Below are 20,044 nucleotides of genomic sequence, written 5' to 3'. Positions count from 1 at the left end.
CATCAAACAATACTACAAAGCCACTGTGATCTAAACAGTCTGGTACTGGCATAAGAACAGACATATAAATCTGTGGAACAGAATTGAAAGCCCAGAAATAAACGCAGGCCTCTATGGTCAACTAATCTTTGATAAAGGAGGAAGGAACATAAAATGGAGTGAGAAGAGCCTCTTTAACAAATGGTGCTGGGAGAACTGGACAGGGACGTGCAAAAAAATGAAACTGGACCACCAACTTACACCACACACGAGAATAAATTCAAGATGGATTAAAGACTTAAATGTAAGCCGTGATACCATAAAAGTCCTAGAGGAAAACATAGGCAGGAAAATTTCAGATATCACATGTAACAATATCTTCACGGATACATCTCCCAAGGCAAGAGAAATAAAGGAAAAAATAAACAAATGGGACTACATCAAACTAAAAAGTTTCTGCTCATCAAAAGAAAACATCAGCAAGATGAAAAGGAAACCAACCATATGGGAAAACATATTTACCAATGATATCACAGACAGGGGACTGATCTCCAAAATATATAAAGAGCTTATACGACGCAACACCAAGAAAACAAACAACCCAATTAAAAAATGGGCAAAGGACCTGAACAAACTCTTCTCCAAAGAGGACATACAGAAGGTCCATAGGCACATGAAAAAATGCTCAACATCATTGGCCATCAGAGAGATGCAAGTAAAAACCACAATGAGATACCACCTTACACCTGTCAGAATGGCCATCATCAACAAATCAACAAATAACAAATGCTGGCGAGGATGTGGAGAAACAGGAACGCTACTGCACTGTTGGTGGGAATGCAGACTGGTGCAGCCACTGTGGGAAACTGTATGGAATTACCTCAGAAAACTAAAAATGGAACTGCCATTTGAACCAGTGATTCCACTGCTAGGATTATACCCGAAAAATCCTGAAACACTATTTCAAGAGAACTTATGCACCCCTATGTTCATAGCAGCCCTGTTTACAATAGCTAAGTGCTGGAAACAGCCTAGGTGTCCGTCTGTGGATGAGTGGATCAAAAAATGGTGGTATATCTACACAATGGAATACTATGTAGCAGAAAGAAAGAAGGAACTCCTGCCATTTGCGACAACATGGATAGAATTAGAGAATATTATGCTTAGTGAAATAAGCCAGGCAAAGAAAGTAAAATACCATATGATATCACCCAATACAGGAAACTAAAGAGCAACACAAACAAACGAACTAAATAGGCAAAGACTAGAATAGTAGTCAGTAGGGGGCAGGGGGGAGGGAGAAAAGGGTGATGAATAAGGGAAGGGTCAGCTCAAGGAACGTATATGAATGACTCATGGACATGGACAATGGGGAGGGATATAATTGTGGGAGAAGGGATGGTCTAGGAAGGGGGAGTAACGGAAAAATGGGACAACTGTAATTGAATAACAAAAAATAAAATTAAAAAAAAAACCACTCCCCGATTGTTCAGTATATCAGTTCTTTTAAAATAATTTTTCATTTACAGTTTATATAGGATATTACATTAGTTTCAGATGTACAACATAATGAATAGGTATATAACTTAAGAAGAAATCATCTCAGTAAAACTAGTATCCATCTAACACCATATATAGTTATTACAATATTATTGACTATATTCCCTATATTTTCCATCCTGTGACTATTTTATTAACTACCAATTTGTACTTCTTAACTAATTTACCTTTTTCACTCAGTTCCTCAGCCTGCTTCCAAGCTGGCAACCTTCAGTTGTTCTCTGTATCTATGAGTCTTTTTATGTTTTTTTTTACTTCATTTATTTTGTTCTTTAGATTCCACATGTAATTGAAATATGGCATTTGCCTTTCTCTGACTTATTTCACTCAGCATGATACCCTCTAGGTACACCCATTTTGTTGCAGATGGCAAAATTTCATTCTTTGTATAACTGAGTAATATTCCATCATGTCTCACCTTTTCTTTATCCACTCATTTATTGATGGATACTTAGGTTGCTTCCATATGCTGGCTATTGTAAATAATTCTGCAATGAACACATGGGTGCATATGTCTTTTTTATTAATAATTTTACTGTATTTTTTCATTACCATTTAGTCCCCTTATACCACCTCCCCTCTCCAGCCCCACACTGATGTCCATTTCCATTAGTCCTTTTTCCTTTTTGCTCAATCTCTCCACCCCTTACGCTTCCCCCCTTAGCTATCATTCTATTTTGCTTGTTAGTTCAGTTTTTTCATTAGATTCCACATATGAGTGAGATCATATGATATTTGTCTTTCTCTATCTGACTTATTTCACTTAATATAATGTTCTCCAGGTCCATACATAGTGTCACAAAGAGTAAAACTTTCTTCTTTTTTACAGCCAAGTAGGATTCCATTGTGTAAATGTCCCATAATTGTTTTATCCACTCAACTACTGATGAACACTTGGGCTGCTTCCGTATTTTGGTGATTGTAAATAATGCTGCAATGAACATAGGAGTACTTAGTTTCTTTCAAATTAGTGTCTTCAGTTCCTTCAGATATATTCCCAGAGGTGGGATCTCTGGATCAAAAGGCAGATCCATTTTTAATTTTTTGAGGTATCTCCATATGTGCAAACCATATATCTAATGAGGTGTTAATATTGAAAATATATTAAAAACTAAATCAACTTAATAGCAAAAAATCAAATAATCAGATTTTAAAATGGGCATAGGATCTCAGTATATTTTTTCAAAAAAGAAATACATATAGCCAATAGAAATATGAAAATATGCTCAACATTAACAATCATCAAGAAAATGCAAATCAAAACCACAGCAAAATGCCATATCACATCCATGTTGTCGCAAATGTCAGGAGTTCCTTCTTTCTTTCTGCTACATAGTATTCCATTGTGTAGATGTACCACCATTTTTTGATCCACTCATCCACAGACGGACACCTAGGCTGTTTCCAGAACTTAGCTATTGTAAACAGGGCTGCGATGAACATAGGGGTGCATAAGTTCTCTTGAATTAGTGTTTCAGGATTTTTCGGGTATAATCCTAGCAGTGGAATCACTGGTTCAAATGGCAGTTCCATTTTTAGTTTTCTGAGGTAATTCCATACTGTTTCCCACAGTGGCTGCACCAGTCTGCATTCCCACCAACAGTGCAGTAGCGTTCTTGTTTCTCCACATCCTCGCCAGCATTTGTTATTTGTTGATTTGTTGATGATGGCCATTCTGACAGGTGTAAGGTGGTATCTCATTGTGGTTTTTACTTGCATCTCTCTGATGGCTAGTTATGTTGAGCATTTTCTCATGTGTCTATGGACCTTCTGTAGGTCCTCTTCAGAGAAGTGTTTGTTCAGGTCCTTTGCCCATTTTTTAATTGGGTTGTTTGTTTTCTTGGTGTTGAGTCGTATAAGCTCTTTATATATTTTGGAGATCAGTCCCCTGTCTGTGATATCATTGGTAAATATGTTTTCCCATATGGTTGGTTTCCTTTTCATCTTGCTGATGTTTTCTTTTGATGAGCAGAAACTTTTTAGTTTGATGTAGTCCCATTTGTTTATTTTTTCATTTATTTCTCTTGCCTTGGGAGATGTATCCGTGAAGATATTGTTACATGTGATATCTGAAATTTTCCTGGCTATGTTTTCCTCTAAGACTTTTATGGTATCACGGCTTACATTTAAGTCTTTAATCCATCTTGAGTTTATTCTCGTGTGTGGTGTAAGTTGGTGGTCTAGTTTCATTTTTTTGCGCGTCCCTGTCCAGTTCTCTCAGCACCATTTGTTAAAGAGGCGCTTCTCACTACATTTTATGTTCCTTCCTCCTTTATCAAAGATTAGTTGACCATAGAGGCCTGGGTTTATTTCTGGGCTTTCAATTCTGTTCCACTGATCTATATGTCTGTTCTTATGCCAGTACCAGACTGTTTTGATCACAGTGGCTTTGTAGTATTGTGTGATGTCTGGTATCGTGATTCCTCCTGCTGTGTTCTTCTGTTTCAAGATTGCTTTTGCTATTCGGGGTTTTTTTTGGTTCCATATGAATTTTGGGAGGATTTGTTCTAGGTCAGTGAAATATGTCATTGGTATTTTAATAGAGATTGCATTGAATTTGTAAATTGCTTTGGGTAGTATGGATATTTTGATGATGTTGATTCTTCCCATGCAAGAACATGGTATTTGCCTCCATTTACTTGTATCTCCCTTAATTTCTTTCTTCAATGTTGCTTAATTTTCAGTGTACAGGTCTTTTATCTCTTTGGTTAGGTTTATTCCTAGGTACTTTATTTTTCTTGTTGCTATAGTAAATGGTATTTTCTTTTTTGCTTCTGTCTCTGAGATTTTATTGTTGGTGTACAGAAATGCCTTAGATTTATGTATATTTATTTTGTACCCTGCTATTTTGCCAAATTCACTTATTATATCAAGTAGTCTTTTAGTGGAGTTTATAGGGTTTTCTAGGTATACTATCATGTCGTCTACAAATAGTGATAGTTTTACTTCTTCCCCAATTTGGATGCCTTTTATTTCTTTGTCTTGTCTGATTGCTGTGGCTAGGACTTCCAACACTATGTTGAATAGAAGTGGGGAGAGTGGACAGCCTTGTCTAGTTCCTGATTTCAGGGGGAATGCTTTCAGTTTTTGTCCATTGAGTATGATGTTGGCTTCAGGCTTCTCATATATAGCCTTAATGATGTTAAGGTATGCTCCCTCTATTCCCATTTTGCTGAGTGTTTTCAACATAAATGGGTGTGGTACTTTATCAAATGCTTTTTCTGCATCTATAGATATGATCATGTGATTTTCGTCTTTCATTTTGTTTAGGTGATGTATTATATTTATTGATTTGCGAATATTAAACCATCCTTGCATCCCTGCGATGAATCCCACTTGATCATGTTGTATGATCTTTTTGATGTATTGTTGGATACTGTTTGCCAAAATTTTATTGAGGATTTTAGCATCTATGTTCATCAGTGATATTGGCCTGTAGTTTTCTTTCTTTGCTGTGTCCTGACCTGGTTTTGGGATTAGGGTAATAGTGGCTTCATAGAAAGAGTTTGGGATTTTTCCCTCTTCTTCGGTTTTCTGGAATAGTTTGAGGAGGGTAAGAGTTAGTTCTTCCCTAAATGTTTTGTAAAATTCGCCTGTGAAGCCATCCGGTCCAGGGCTTTTGTGTGCAGGGAGATTTTGGATTACTGTTTCAATTTCCTTCTTTGTTATTGGTCTGTTGAGACTTTCTACTTCTTCTTGATTCAGTTTTGGAAGGCTATATGTTTCTAGAAATCTGTCCATTTCTACTAGGTTGTCAAATTTCTTGCCATATAGTTGTTTGTAGTAATTTCTTACAATTCTTTGTATTTCTGAGGTATCAGTCGTGATTTCTCCTCTTTCATTTCTGATTTTGTTCATTTGAGTCTTCTCTTTTTTTTTCTTAATGAGCCTGGCTAGAGGCTTGTCAATTTTGTTTATTTTTTCAAAGAACCAGCTCCTAGTTTTGTTGATTTTTTGGATTATTCATTTCGTTTCTATGTCGTTTAATTCTGCTTTGATCGTGATGATTTCCTTTCTTCTTTTTGCCCTAGGCTTTGTTTGTTGTTGCTGTTCTAGTTCTTGTAGCTTTATGGTTAGGTTTTTTATTTGAGATTCTTCTAGCCTTTTCAGATATGCCATGAACTTTCCTCGTAGGACTGCTTTTGCTGTGTCCCATAGGTTTTGGGCTGTTGTGTGTTCATTGTCATTAGTTTCTAGAAATTTCTTGAATTCCTCTTTGATGTCATTGTTAACGCATTTTTTATTTAAGAGCATGTTATTCATTCTCCATGAGTTTGGGTGTCTTTGATTTTTTCCCCTGAGGTTGATTTTTAGTTTCAAGGCATTGTGGTCTGAAAAGATGTTTGATATAATTTCAATTTTCTTGAATTTGTTGAGGCTTGTTTTGTGTCCTATTATGTGGTCTATCTTTGAAAATGTTCCATGTGCCTTTGAAAAGAATGTATATTTTGCTTCTTTGGGGTGAAAAGTTCTATATATATCAGTTAACTCCATGTGGTTTAGTGTGTTGTTCAATGCCTGTATATCCTTGGTGTTTCTTTGCTTGGATGATCTGTCTATTGTTGATAATGGAGTGTTGAAGTCCCCTACTATGAGTGTGTTGTTGTTAATATCCTTCTTGTGGTCTTCTAGTATTTGCTTTATGTATTTGGGTGCTCCTATGTTGGGTGCATATATGTTTATCAGTGTTATATCTTCTTGATGAATCGTTCCTTTAAGTATTATGAAAAGTCCTTTGTCTCTTTTTATTGCCCTTGCTTTGAAATCCGTTTTGTCTGATATGAGGACTGCTACCCCAGCTTTTTATTCAGCTCCATTTACTTGGAATATTTTTTTATATCCCTTTACTTTCAGTCTATGTAAATCTTTTGTTTTGAGGTGTGTTTCTTGTAGACAGCAAATATGGGGGTCCTCTTTTCTTATCCATTCCATTACCCTATGTCTTTTAATGGGAGCATTTAATCCATTTACATTTAAGGTTGTTATTGACATGTATTTATTCATTTCTCTTTTGTATCTCTGTTCCTCTACTCTTTTTTTGTTTTTTTCTCTTCCTTTTTTCTTAGAATATTCTCTTTAGCATCTCTTGCAATGCTGGTTTTGTGGAGATGTATTCTTTTAGTCTTCCTTTGTCTGAGAAACTCCTTATTTCACCTTCTATTTTGAATGAGAGCCTTGCTGGGTAGAGAATTCTTGGTTGTAGGCCTTTGATTTTCATTGCTTGAAATAGTTTTGACCATTCCCTTCTGGCTTGTAATGTTTCTGTTGAGAAATCGGTCGATAGCCTTATTGGAGCTCCCTTATAAGTTACTTGCTGTTTTTCTCTTGCTGCTTTGAGGATTCTCTCTTTGTCTTGGAATGTTGCCATTTTAACTATGATGTGCCTTGGAGTGGGTTTTTTGGGGTTCCTCTTGATTGGAACTCTCAGTGCTCCTTGGACTTGCTTGCATAGCTTTTTCTCTCATCAGGTTCGGAAAATTTTCTGTCACTATTTCTCCTATCAGATTTTCAATTCCATGTTCCTTTTCTTCTCCCTCTCTTATTCCGATGATCCTTAAATTATTTTTTAATGCTATCCTGTAATTCCCTTACATCTTGTTCATATTTTTTCAATCTTTTTTCATTTTGCTGTATCATTTGAGAATTATTACCTACATTATCCTCTAACTCACTAATCCGATCCTCTGCTTCGTTTAGTCTGCTTTTGACTGATTCTACTGTGTTTTTCAGTTCAGAGATTGCATTCTTCATTTATTCCTGGTTCTTGTTGATAGTTTCTATGTCTTTTTTTATGCTGGTGTAGTTCTCTGCAAGTTCCCTGTAAATTTCTTGGAGCTGTTGGTAACTGCCTTGGAGGTTGTCATAGTTGTTTTTGAGGTTTTCGAGTATATTGAGCTTCTTCACCACCAGAGTTTTGAATCCCATGTCTGATATTTGGGCTATGTCTATTCCATCTACCTCTCTTTCTGGGGATTCCTGTTTTCTTTTCATTGAGAGGTTGTTTCTGCGTCTTACCATGTTAGATTCTTCTTGTTTGTTTTTGTTATTTGGATTTGTCTGCTTTGCCTTCCCACCTTTGTGGTATGAGATTCTTTATGGTAGATCTGGGGGTTTCAGTGGTGCAGTCTCTTTGATATCCTGAGCCTGATGTTCTTGAGGTACCTTTTATATTGTTTGTTTATGCTGTCTGGTTATATTTCAGATTTTTTTTTTTTATGTTTCTGTATTCCTTCTGGCTTGTTGATTGGGAGTCACTCTATCCACTTAATCTCGAATTCTTTTGTGGAGATGTCAGTTCAGCCTTCTTGTGTCGTCTTCTTTTTCTGCATCCACAGCTGGTCTAATGTGATGGGTCAGAGATTCCTATTCCTTACAGCAGTGGTGTGCACGAGGTGGCCAGAGGGCGCAATGCAAGGCAGCCAAGAGCCCACCTCAGGTCTGCCACGCCGCGCTCCAGGAAAGCAGGCCACTCCGCACTTTGGGGAAGCTGGCAAGGTGTTTTTTTTTTTTTTTTTTTTTTTTTTTTTCACTCAAGCATCAGTGCGCGCCCAAGGCAGCTGGTTAACTAAGCTCAGGCCTGCGGCTCCGCGCTCCTAGAAAGCAGGCCGCGCCAAGCTCCGGGAAAGCGCTCCAGGTGTTTTTTTGGCTCGAGCACTGGTGCGCGCCCAAGGTGTACGGGGAACTAAGCTCCTGCCTGCCGCGCTGTGCTCCTAGAAAGCTGGCCGCGGCCGCGCTCTGAGCAAGCCGGCTGCGCTGCGCACCGGGAAAGCCCTTGAGGTGTTTTTTTGCTGGAGTGCAGGTGTGCACCCAAGCGACTGGGGAGGTAGCCTCAGGCCTGCAGCGCTGTGTTCTGGGCGTTGGTCTTTCGCCTCTTAGGGCAGGGCTGCAGACACTTGTGCTCAGTAGAAGTGAGTGTCTGTGAGTCCTGCCTGCTGCCCACCATTCCCGCACCTCCTGAGCGGGCACGTACAGAGCCTGGGCAAGTGCTCTGCGCTCCGGATTCCGGCCTGGTACTTCGGCTTGGTGCCCACTGGGCTGGCCAGGGGCGGTTGCGCACAGTCTTCTGTGTGTCCAGTGGGCCCTCCCTGTGCCTGTTGGGTCACTGATCTTATATCTGTTGGCGCGTGTCCGAGGGGCACCTGAACACACAGCCCTGCGCACCTGGGCCAGTGAATGATGGCACTTCCCTATGCGCGCCCCCGTGACCCAAAGGGAGGGTTGGGGGGTGGATGAGCGCACCACTGCGCCTGCGCTCCTCAAGAATGGCCTACTACCCCCAAACTTTCCTCCCCTCTCCACCATCCACTAGAGAAAAATATAAAGGAGAATTGTGTTCTCACTTTCCCAGCAGCACGCTGTCTCCTGTGCTTCAGCGCCAATGCCACTTGGTCAAGTCCAATCTCTGCCAGCGGCAGAGATCCGCTCTCCTCCCAATTCCTCTCCCGGGGCAGCCTGTGGTCCCCAGAAATCCTTTTTGTCCTTCCAGCCGCAGCTCCGGCAACCGCCCCAGTCAGGAATCCCGTTTCGTCCACTTTTTCTCCGCTATCCTCACTAAACAGGTTGTTCCCAGATGGATTTTGTCTAATCCAGCAGTGCCTTGGCTCGACTCCTACCAGTGTCCAGCTGCTCACTGAGATGTTCTGTCTGCAGTTAGCCCAAACTGCAGAAGGGTCTCGGGAGCCTGAAACCACAGCCTCTCCTCACCCCTCCACCATCTTCCTCCCTCATTAAGTCTTCATATAGGTTCTCAATTCCTTGTTCTCTCTCTTCTCCTTGTGTTACCATTATGATGGGGTTGTGTTTACCCTTTATGTTGTCCCTAATGCCCTGTAATCTGTCCTCATTTAAATTTTTTTCTTTCTGCTGTTCTGATTGGATGTTTGCTACTACTTTGTCTTTCTAACTGTGGATTTGATCCTCTATTTTATCTAACAATCTGTTGATTTTTTCTAGTACAGTCTTCATATCAGATATTGTGCTCTTTATTTCTGACTCGTTCTTCTTTATTTTTTCTATGTCATTTTTAATGCTTATTGTCTTTTTGTTTAAGTTCTTACTGGCTTTATTCATTTTTTCCTTAAGATTCTTTAGCATTCATTGTTATGATTTCTGTGTCTGGTGGATTTCTTACTTTCAATTAATCTAATCTTTTTCTGGGGATTTTTCCTGTTCTTTCATTTGAGGCATATTATTTTGTCTGTCCATTTTGCTGCTTTCCTGTTTTAGTAGATCTTTTATGTCTCCCTGGATTGGTAGGGTGGCCTCTTTTAGTAGGTGTTACTGGGGTTCAGTAGCAAATTCTACCGACCACCTGAGCTAGGTCCTTCAAGAATGTCCCTCATGAGGATTATATAAGCACTCTTGTAATTAAGTCTTGATTTCTGTTGGCCCATTCATCAGTGGGTTTGATCCACAGGCTGGCTGGCTGTGAGGATTAACTTTGACTGCAATAAATGAGCCTTTGTGTGTGGTCTGATCTCATAAATCAGAATTAACCCCAGCAGGGTCTGGTGCCTGCTGAAATATCCCTTTGGGTATGCCACTTTTCAAGTTCATTGGGTCATTCTCTGATGTAGTCTGAAGCTAACCACTGTGTGTGTTTGTTCTGGGGTCTCTTGGGAAGGACATTGGTGCAGACCAAGTTCGGACACTGCCTGTGACCAGCCGTGGGCTCCCTGTTAAGTAGTTATACAACAATCCACAGTTACTGGCTTCCTCTTCAGGGCATGGGTGCACATAGAAGGGGCCAAACTGTGTACCAAGGTTATCTTCCACAAATTCCAAGCCTGGGACAAGTCAGTAAAATGTTCAAGGCCCCCTGAGATCCATTTACATCTCACCGGTTCCTGTTAGTTCAGTCACTGAAGGAGCTTGTGGTGATATGAAAGTTGTTGAGGCAGGTTTTCAGTGAGTTACCAAGTAAGGGTGAGTGGTATTCACCAGGCTGATATAGATACAAACTTTGTATTAGTGCTGTACCTGAGACCACTCAGCAAAGGGCTCATGGTACTTCAGAGCCAGCAATCACCTAGCTGGAACCTCTGGATTTTTTCTTTGTAGAGTGTCTTATGGAGGGAGTCATCAAGATGAAGCCAGTAGAGTTCATCAGCCTAAAAAATTGAGTCATGTACAAGGAGGGTTCAGAAAATGGTGGTGCTGGTCAGAGCACACAGGTAAAATGGTCTTTGCGTTAGAGCTACACATCTCAATCTCTCCCTCTATGTCTCTAACACCCTGAGTCTACCTGGACCTTCTTGAGAGCCTTCCATGAAAGACTGAAATAGTCCCAGGCTTGCTGAGGCTAGCTAAGTCCTCCAGAGGGCACAAACTTGGATGGGCCAAGCTTCAGAGAGTTGGGAAGTTGGGGATAGTGCATCTATTCAGGTTAATTCCATGGGGAATTGTGCTGGTCAAGTGCATGGTGAAAAACGGGCCTCACCTCTAAGCCACACAAATGACTCTCGCTGTGTCTCTGACACCCCATTAATCTGCCTGGACCTTCTTGAGAGCCTCCCAAGAAAGACTGCACCATGAGCCCATGCTCGCTGTAGCTAGCTTATTTTTCTGCAGGGCATGATGTTGGCGGGGGGGGCAGAGGGGTAGGGGAGTGGGTGGCGGTGGCAGTAACAGGGAGTTGAGAAAGTAAGGCGGTTGCATCTTCCCAGGCTGATGCTCTATGAAGGAAAGTGATTGACTTAGAAATTATGGCATCTGTGGGCCACGTGGGAGTGGGAGTCAGCACAGGGACATTGGCAATTGTCCCTTAAGACCTCTCCCTGAATTCACTGAACCCTGTCTTACCCTGTATGACTTCAGTTGGCTCTGAGGTGCTATCCCTCTACAGGTGTCCAAGGTGTGTGGCCATGAATTAGATTTTGTGTGTTGTCTATTTAAAAGGACACTTGGGTTCCTAGCAATCTCGTATCTCACCCTGGCAGATGGAGCCCTGCTGTTTTTCAAAACCAGATGTTATGTGGTCTCCTCTTTCTGGTATTGGTTCTCTAGGCTGGGGATCACAGTGTGGCTTTGAGACCCCTCATTCCTAAGGGGGGACCTTTTCAGCTGAGATGTCCCTCCAGAATCTCAACTACTGCATGTGGCTATGGGGCCATCCCTTTTTGCATTTTTTCCCTTTCTACCTGTCTTGAGGTGATGACTTATGTATATCCTTGGTTATAAGACCTCTGTTCAGCTAGTCTTCAGTTGGTTATTCAACATGATTGTTCTATAATTTAGTTGTAATTCTCATTTGGTCTTGAGAGTAGGTGAGTGTAACATTCACTTACTCTGCTGCCATCTTGTATTTTCTTCAGTACTTTTCTAAGTGCTTTACATAATCCATTGAATCCACAACACAGCCTAGAAGTAGGAGCCATTATTTTTCCCATTTTATAGATGAAATGAAACCTAAAAGAATGTTTGTTGTTCAAGGGCCCTGAATAATAAGTGAAGATTTAATAATTCATACTCAGTCAGTCCAGCTCCAGCTGGGCAGTCAACTATTTGGCTGTGTAGTGAGCTAAGTCAACATTGGATACCAGTGCCAAGATACAAAAGGGTCAAAATGGCATAAGTCAACAACTAGACACCAGAATCCAGTAGTGAGTTAGACATTCAAGAGAAATACAGACTGAGATATTTGGATCAGTTACTCAGGACAGCCAAACCTGAGGGGATTAATATGAGTACCAACATTGATGGGGATGATTCTGAATCAATATCCCGCAGGAGCAAACCAGAAATTGGGGTGAAAACATCATTTATAAATCTGCAGTCATTCTGATTGGCTCTAGTGGTTTAAACACATGATCCCTTCAAAAGCTTTGTGTCTTTTCCTCAGAAAAGCTTTCCAACTTAAATGTAGACTGCTGAATTTGTCACAAACTGTATGGAGGAACAAGCATGGTTTAATAAAGAGAGTATACAGAGCAAGAGAAAGGAAAGTAATAATAAGAACGGTCTCTTCTACCACCATTATTTGAGTCTCACTCTCAACTTGTCCTACCATTTTCCAAGTCTATTTTGTTGGATAGGTCACTTGCATTCAGTCCCAGATTAACCAAAGGGAATTCTGCTCCACTCACCTGCATCCCAAAGGCATCTTTAAGAGAATGACTTTCATCGGTGGTTATAATGCACTTGAAATATGTCAAGGGCCTGAGAAATACAAGTAATACACAGAAAGAAGGAGAGACCTAAAAGCACCTAAGCCATTGAGAACACAGTTGAGAATAAGATAATAAGGAAAAAAAGAGCATCTGAAAAATAAAATTTGGTTGAAATGAGTGCCTGCAGGAGAGCCTCCTTCTGTGTGATATATGCATTTGTTTGAGGACATGAATTTTGCATTATCTATTTACTTTTTAATGTGCATTGATTTTGAAAACGTTTTATTTTGTGGTAATTTTCCTACATGCAGTTGTAAGTAATAATACAGATATTAATGACATCTTGCATAACCATAAAACATATCATACCAGGAAATTAGTAGTGATTCAATGCAACTGTCATGTTGGCTTCCCTGGTTTTACCTGTGTGAATGTGTGTGTATTTTTACTTCTATGCAATTTTATCACATGAACATGTTTGTGTCACCACCACCACCATAGTCAATATGTTACCCTTTTATTACCAATTCCCCCAACTCTTTCCTTAACCCCTGACAATCACAAATCTGTTCTCCATTTCTGTAATTTTTTCACGTAAAAATGTTACATAGATGGGATTATGCAGTATTTTAACCTTTTGTGATTGGCTTCCTTTTTTATTCATCATAACTTTCTAGAGATTCATCCAAGTTGTTGCTTTTATCAATAGAGTGTTTCTTTTTACTCCTGAGTAGTATTCCATGGTGTGGATATAGTGTGGTTTATTCAATAATTTAATTATTTAATGTTCAAGGTTTCTGGGTTGTATCCACTTTTTGTCTGCTATGAATAAAGCTGTTATTATATCTGTGTACATGGCTTTATGTGCAAATGTAATTTCAATTCTCTGAGCGAAATACCCTAGAGTACAATTGCTGGGTCAAATAATAGCTACATGTTTTGTTTTGTAAAAAACTGCCAAATTGTTTTTCAGAGTAGCTGTACTATTTAAAATCCAAATAGTAATATATGAGTAATCCAGTACTTTGCATACTCCCCAGCATTTGATTTTGCCACTATTTTTTTTATTTTAACCATTCTGATAGCTGTGTAGTAATATATCATTGTGTATTTAATTTACATCTCTCTGCTGGTTAATAATGCTGAATATCTTCTCATGTGCATATTTGCCATCTGTATAAACACATCATTCAAATGTTTCTTTGTTTTTTGGCAATTTTATACTTGGATTTTTTTTTTAACTGGTGAGTTTTGAGAGTTCTTTATACACTCTAGATACTACCCCTTTGTTAGGTATATAAATTGCAGATATATTCTCCTCATCTAGGCTAATATATTTTTTGCCTATCTTTAAAATCTAAAGCTTTTCTCTTATTTTTTTCTTAAAAATACAGTTTCAATTTTACATTTCAGTCCATGATCCATTTTGAGGTGTGAGGATTATGTTAAGGTTTATTTTATGCCTATAAGTGTCCAAGTGCGCCAGCATCATTTGTTGAAAAGGCTACACTTCCTTCATTAAATTACTTTTGTATCTTTGTAGAATATCAATTTGGCAGATTTTTTTTTTGTCTTGTTTCTGTGTTCTGAGCCATTGATTTATGTGCTTATCCCTTCTCTAATACAACACTGTTTTGATTACTTTCATTACATAGTAAGACTTAATAGTATATAGAATGATTTCTCCTACTTTATTCTTTTGTGTCGGGATTGTTTTTGGCTAGTCTAGGGACTGTGCCTTTTCATAAAAATTTTAGAATAAGCTTACTTATGTCTAAAATAATCTTTCCAGGATTTTGATAGAAATTTCTTAAACCTAACTTAAATAATTTTGGGAAAAATATTTACTATGTTGAGTCCACCAAACCATGAACATGGTTTATTATCCATTTAACTAGGTCTTCTTTCATCAACATTTTATAATTTTCATTATGCATATCCTTACATGATTTTTGTTTTCAAGTGTATATATAAGTATTACATTTCCACTGGAGCAATTATACATGACACTACATTTTTCATTTTGGTTTATACATGCTCACTGTTAGCATATTAAAATGCAATGGATTTTTTTCTTTGTTGACTTTTCTGATATCTCTTTACTTTTATTCTTTTCATATTTTTAATACTTTTCCAAACTTGGTTTCAAAGATTGTTGCTAATTAGGAAAGGGAGGGGTTGCACAGGCAGAAGCACTTATAACAGTACAATGTGAACTTTGGCACAAGGAGAGGATGGATATGATTTAATTAGATGGACATAAAACCTTCAAAAGCACAGGACTCTGGGGATCTTTGACAAAGGGGCATCCAAATTATACTCTTCCAAAACATCTATAATTGAAGTTTCTGATTACTTAAGAGGTTATTAAGAAGTCAATTATGACCTAAAAAGTTATGAAATTAGGTTCTTAATAGACTTAAGGAAAAATATTAAAACTATATAAAGGTATTTAAAAAATTTTTTAAAGTATATTTTATTAATTATATTGCTACAATAGTTCCAATTTTTTCCCCTTTGCTTGCCTCCACCCAGCACCCACCTTCCAAAGCAATCCCCCCAAAACCATGCTCATGAGTCGTGCATACAAACTCTCCCACTTCACCCTTTCATATATTCTTCTTTTTCTTTTTTTAATAAATAAATAAATAAATAATTATTTTAACAATAAAAAATAATAATCAATCCCTCCCTCTCAGACTTAAGACCCTTTATAATCTTATAGAGGACAATGGGCGAAGGTCTCAAGCTCCTCTAGCTGCTTTGAGCTGGACATGGTCGTCGCCCTACCTACCCTTGGGTCTAAAAATCTCTAATAAGAGTGGTGGGGGCAAAGGGGAGGGTGGCCTTCCCACATGGGGAAGGATCGTGCAGACTCCAGGTCAGTTGCCTGTCCCCAGACAATGGCACGCTTGGTTTAATATGCTGGCATACTTGTTGTATTCTGGGGGCAACAGATTTGGCTACAGGGTTAAAAGACATGATTCAATCCATAACTACTAGATAACAGAAGGCAGGGATTAATTTTTCAATGTCCTACATTAGGGGAAAAAAAGGGCATCTTTGGAGGAAGGTGTGCCAGGCACATCTCACCTATCCAAAACCCTTTTGCCCAGTATACTTAGATTGGGCTGAGGGGAATATTTTAGTTTTCCCCCGTTTCAGACCTCTTGGCCCTTTCTGTCCAAGCCATTAGGATAGAAAAGAGAAACCGGTTTTGTAAAGTGAAGCCCACAGACCACCCCATACTTTACCAACCCAGCCACTTACTTCAGCCAAACCATTGAGTCTCAGGAGGCAGCATTGCAGACAGGATTAAGTGAGGCTTATGCGTACAGACAATCACTCAGGTAATGCAGTCATAGGCTTATGCCCTTTGAAAACAGAAAACACATGTTAATTTCTGTAACACAACCCACAAACAAGTCTCTAAATCTGTAAGACTCTTATTGAAAAGACATTCAGTTGCAAGGCATTTGACATTCTTCTTGCCTGTAAATTGAACATCTGTGATGATACCACAAACATAGTTTAATTTTCAGATGAAAACATATTTTAAATGAAAAGAAACTTTAAAGACGGTTAGCTGCACTACTTTATAGTCTGCCACTGATCATTGTGATTTTCCTTGAATCACGATTTTTCTCCATAAGATTACCCTCCTTAAGGGACTGCATTAAGTCCATTTTTAATTTATTCTGTTCATTTGCATAAACACAAAAAGAGCAGCAAATGATCACTTATGATCTTTTGTTCTGCTTTGCTGGAACTTACACAAGGAGCATTTAGGGTGACCTTCAGTCTGCCCTTCAGGGAACAGAAGCTGAGCCACATATCTGGCATTCAGCCTTGCCTGTAAACACCTGTCTTTTCCAAGTCCTTCTGGTTTTCTATTGTGCCTTAAGGTCCCTTCTAGCCATCTTTCAGGAAAGTAACTTTCATTCCTTCCCTGGAAACATTGCTGTGGACCGCACAACCAACCACGGTACGAGGCCTTTTATGTCGTGGGCTTCTATTACCTTTCAAAGTCAATCCCAGTTCCTCAGGGCTTTTTGGTAACAACCAGAGCCCAAGCATGTCTCCTTTAGTCATGACATTCAAGTCAACGTCTTGGTCAAAAAAACCTCTATTAACACCTGGTCTCATTAGTTTTATGCAAAGAAACTTATGTCATTACTTACTTGTTTAGAATGCCAAATTCTGGAGGGATGAGATAGGGAGAAAAATACACAGTGTGAAGGAAAATCCTTGTCCTTCTAATATTCACTGAACTGGAATTTTCATTCTTCATATTTTCATTTTTTTCCCACTAAACATTTTTTGTTTGTTTTCCCATTACAGTTGTCCCACTTTCCCCCCCTCTTGCTTCCCAGCACCCTGTCCCTCCCTTCTTCCACATTCAGTTCCCACTCAGTTGTCCATGTCCGTGGGTCATTTATATATGTTCTTTGACTAACCTTTCTCCTTCTTACCCCCTTCTCTCCCTCCTGCCTCTCCCCCTTGTTACTGTTAGTCTACTCCTTGTTTATATACTCCTGGTTCAATTTTGCTCATTTGTTTGTGTTGATCATTAGTTTCCTGTAATAGGTGACAACATAAGGTATTTTTCTTTCATTGCCTGGCTTATTTCGCTAAGCATAATCCTCTCTAGTTGCATCCATGTTGTTGCAAATGGTAGAAATTTCTTCTTTCTTTCTGCTACATAGTACTCCATTGTGTAAATGTACCACAGTTTTTGGTCCACTCATCTACAGATGGGCACTTAGGTTTTTTCCAGAACTTGGCTATTGAAAATAATGCTGCTATGAGCATAGGGGTGCATAGGTTCTTTTGAATTGATGTTTCAGGATTTTTTGTATATAATCCTAGCAATGAAATTGCTGGTTCAAAAGGCAGTTCCATTTTTAGTTTTTTAGGAAATTCCAAACTGTTTTCCATAGTGGCTGCACCAGTCTGCATTCCCACCAGTAATGCACCAGGGTTCCCATTTCTCTGCATCCTCTCCAGCACAAGTTGTTTGTTGATTTGTTGATCATGGCCATTCTGACTGGTGTGAGGTGCTATCTCATTATGGTTTTTATTTGCATCTCTCTGATGGCTAGTGATGTTGAGCATTCTTTCATATGTCTATGGACCCTCAGTATGGTCTCTTTAGAGAAGTGATTGTTCAGGTCCTTTGCCCATTTTTTATTTGGGTTCTCTGTCTTCTTGCTGTTGAGTCGTATGAGTTCTTAATATATTTTGGAGATCAATCCCTTGTCTGAGATGTCATTGGCGAATATATTTTCCCATATGGTTGGTTTCCTTTTCATCTTGCTGATGTTTTCTTTAGCTGAGCAGAAACTTTTTAGTTTGATGTAATCCCATTTGTTTATTCTTTCCTTTATTTCCCTTGCCTTAGGAGACATATCAGTGAAAATGTTGCCACGTGGGATATCTGAAATTTTCCTTCCTATTTTTCCCTCTAGGACTTTTATGGTACCACGGCTTACATTTAAGTCTTTGATCCAATTTGAGTTTATTCTGGTGTGTGGTGTAAGTTGGTGGTCTAGTTTCATTTTTTCCATGTCCCTGCCCAGTTCTACCAACACCATTTGTTAAAGGGGTTCTTTTCACTCCATTTGGTGTTCCTTCACCCTTTGTCAAAAATTAGTAGACCATATAAACCTGGGTTTATTTCTGGGCTCTCTATTCTGTTCCATTGTTCTAGATGTCTATTCTTATGCCAGTACCAGACTCTTTTGATTACCGTGGCATTGTAGTATAGTTTGATATCAGGTATTGTGATTCCTCCTGCTCTGCTCTTTTGTCTCAAGATTGCTTTGGCTATGCAGGGTCTTTCTTGGTTCCATACAAATTTTTGGAATATTTTTTTTAGGTCTGTTATATAGTCATTGGTATTTTAATAGGGATTGCGTTGAATCCATAAATTGCTTTGGGTAGTATGGGCATTTTAATGATGTTGATTCTTCCCACCTATGAGCATGGTATATGCTTCCATTTATTTGTATGTTGCTTAATTTCTTTCTTCAGCGTTATGTAGTTTTCTGAGTACAGTCTTTTACCTCCTACGTTAAATTTATTCCTAGGTACCTTATTTTTCTTGTTGTTATGATAAATGGGATTTTTCTTTTAGCTTCTATCACTGAGATTTTGTTGTTGATGTACAGAAATGCCTTCAAGTTCTGAATATTGACTTTTTATCCTGCTATTTTGCTGAATCCACTTATTAGGTCGAGTAGTTTTTTTGTGGAGTCTAAAGGGTTTTCTATGTACACTATCAAGTCATCTGCAAATAATGACAGTTTTACTTCTTCTTTCCCAATTTGGATGCCTTTTATTTTTCTTTCTTGTCTGATTGCTGTGGCTAGAACTTCCAAGACTATGTTGAGTAGGAGTGAAGAGAGTGGACATCCTTGTCTTGTTCCTGATCTCAAGGGGAATGCTCTCAATTTTATTCCATTGAGTATGATGTTGGCTTCAGGTTTCTCATATATGGCCTTTATTATGTTGAGGTATGCACCCTCTATTTTCATTTTGCTGAGATTTTTCATCATAAATAGGTGTTGTACTTTATCAAATGCTTTTTCTGAATCTATTGATATGATCATGTGGTTTTTGTCTTTCATATTGTTTATGTGGTGTATTACGTTTATTAATTTGGGAATATTAAACCATCCTTGCAACCCTGGTATGAATCCCACTTGATCGTGGTGTATAATCTTTCTCATGTGTTGCCGGATCCAGTTTGCTAATATCTTGTTGAGGATTTTAGCATCTATGTTCATCAGCGATATTGGCCTGTAGTTTTCTTTCTTTGTTGTGTCTTGACCTGGTTTTGGAATTAGGGTAATACTGGCTTCATAGAACGAGTTTGGGTGTCTCTTCTCTTCTTGGATCTCTTGGAATAGTCTGAGGAGGATAGAAGTTAGTTCTTTCCTAAATGTTTTCTAGAATTCACCTGTGGAGCCATTTGGTCCAGGGCTTTTGTGTGCCAGGAGTTTTTTGATTACTGCTTCTATTTCACTAGTTGTTATTGGTATATTCAGGCTTTCTGCTTTTTCTTGATTCTTTTGGAAGACTATATGTTTCCAGGAATTTGTCCATTTTTTTCTAGGTTGTCTGATTTCTTGCCATAGAGTTGTTTGTAATAATTTCTTACAATCTTTTGTATTTCTGTGGTATCGGTTGTGATTTCTCCTCTTTTGTTTCTGATTTTATTTATTTGGGTCCTCTCTCCTTTTTACTTGATAAGCCTGGTTAAAGGCTTGTCAATTTTGTTTATCTTTTGAAAGAACCAGCTCCTCTTTATGTTGAACTTTTGAATTGTTAGTTTAGTCTCTGTGTCATTTAATTGTGCTCTGATCTTGATGATTTGCTTCCTTCTACTTGATCTG

Source organism: Furipterus horrens, unplaced genomic scaffold, assembly GCF_987537825.1.
Source record: "Furipterus horrens unplaced genomic scaffold, mFurHor1.1.pri manual_scaffold_17, whole genome shotgun sequence".
Classification (NCBI taxonomy): Eukaryota; Metazoa; Chordata; class Mammalia; order Chiroptera; family Furipteridae; genus Furipterus; species Furipterus horrens.
Note: the sequence above shows the minus strand (reverse complement) of the source record.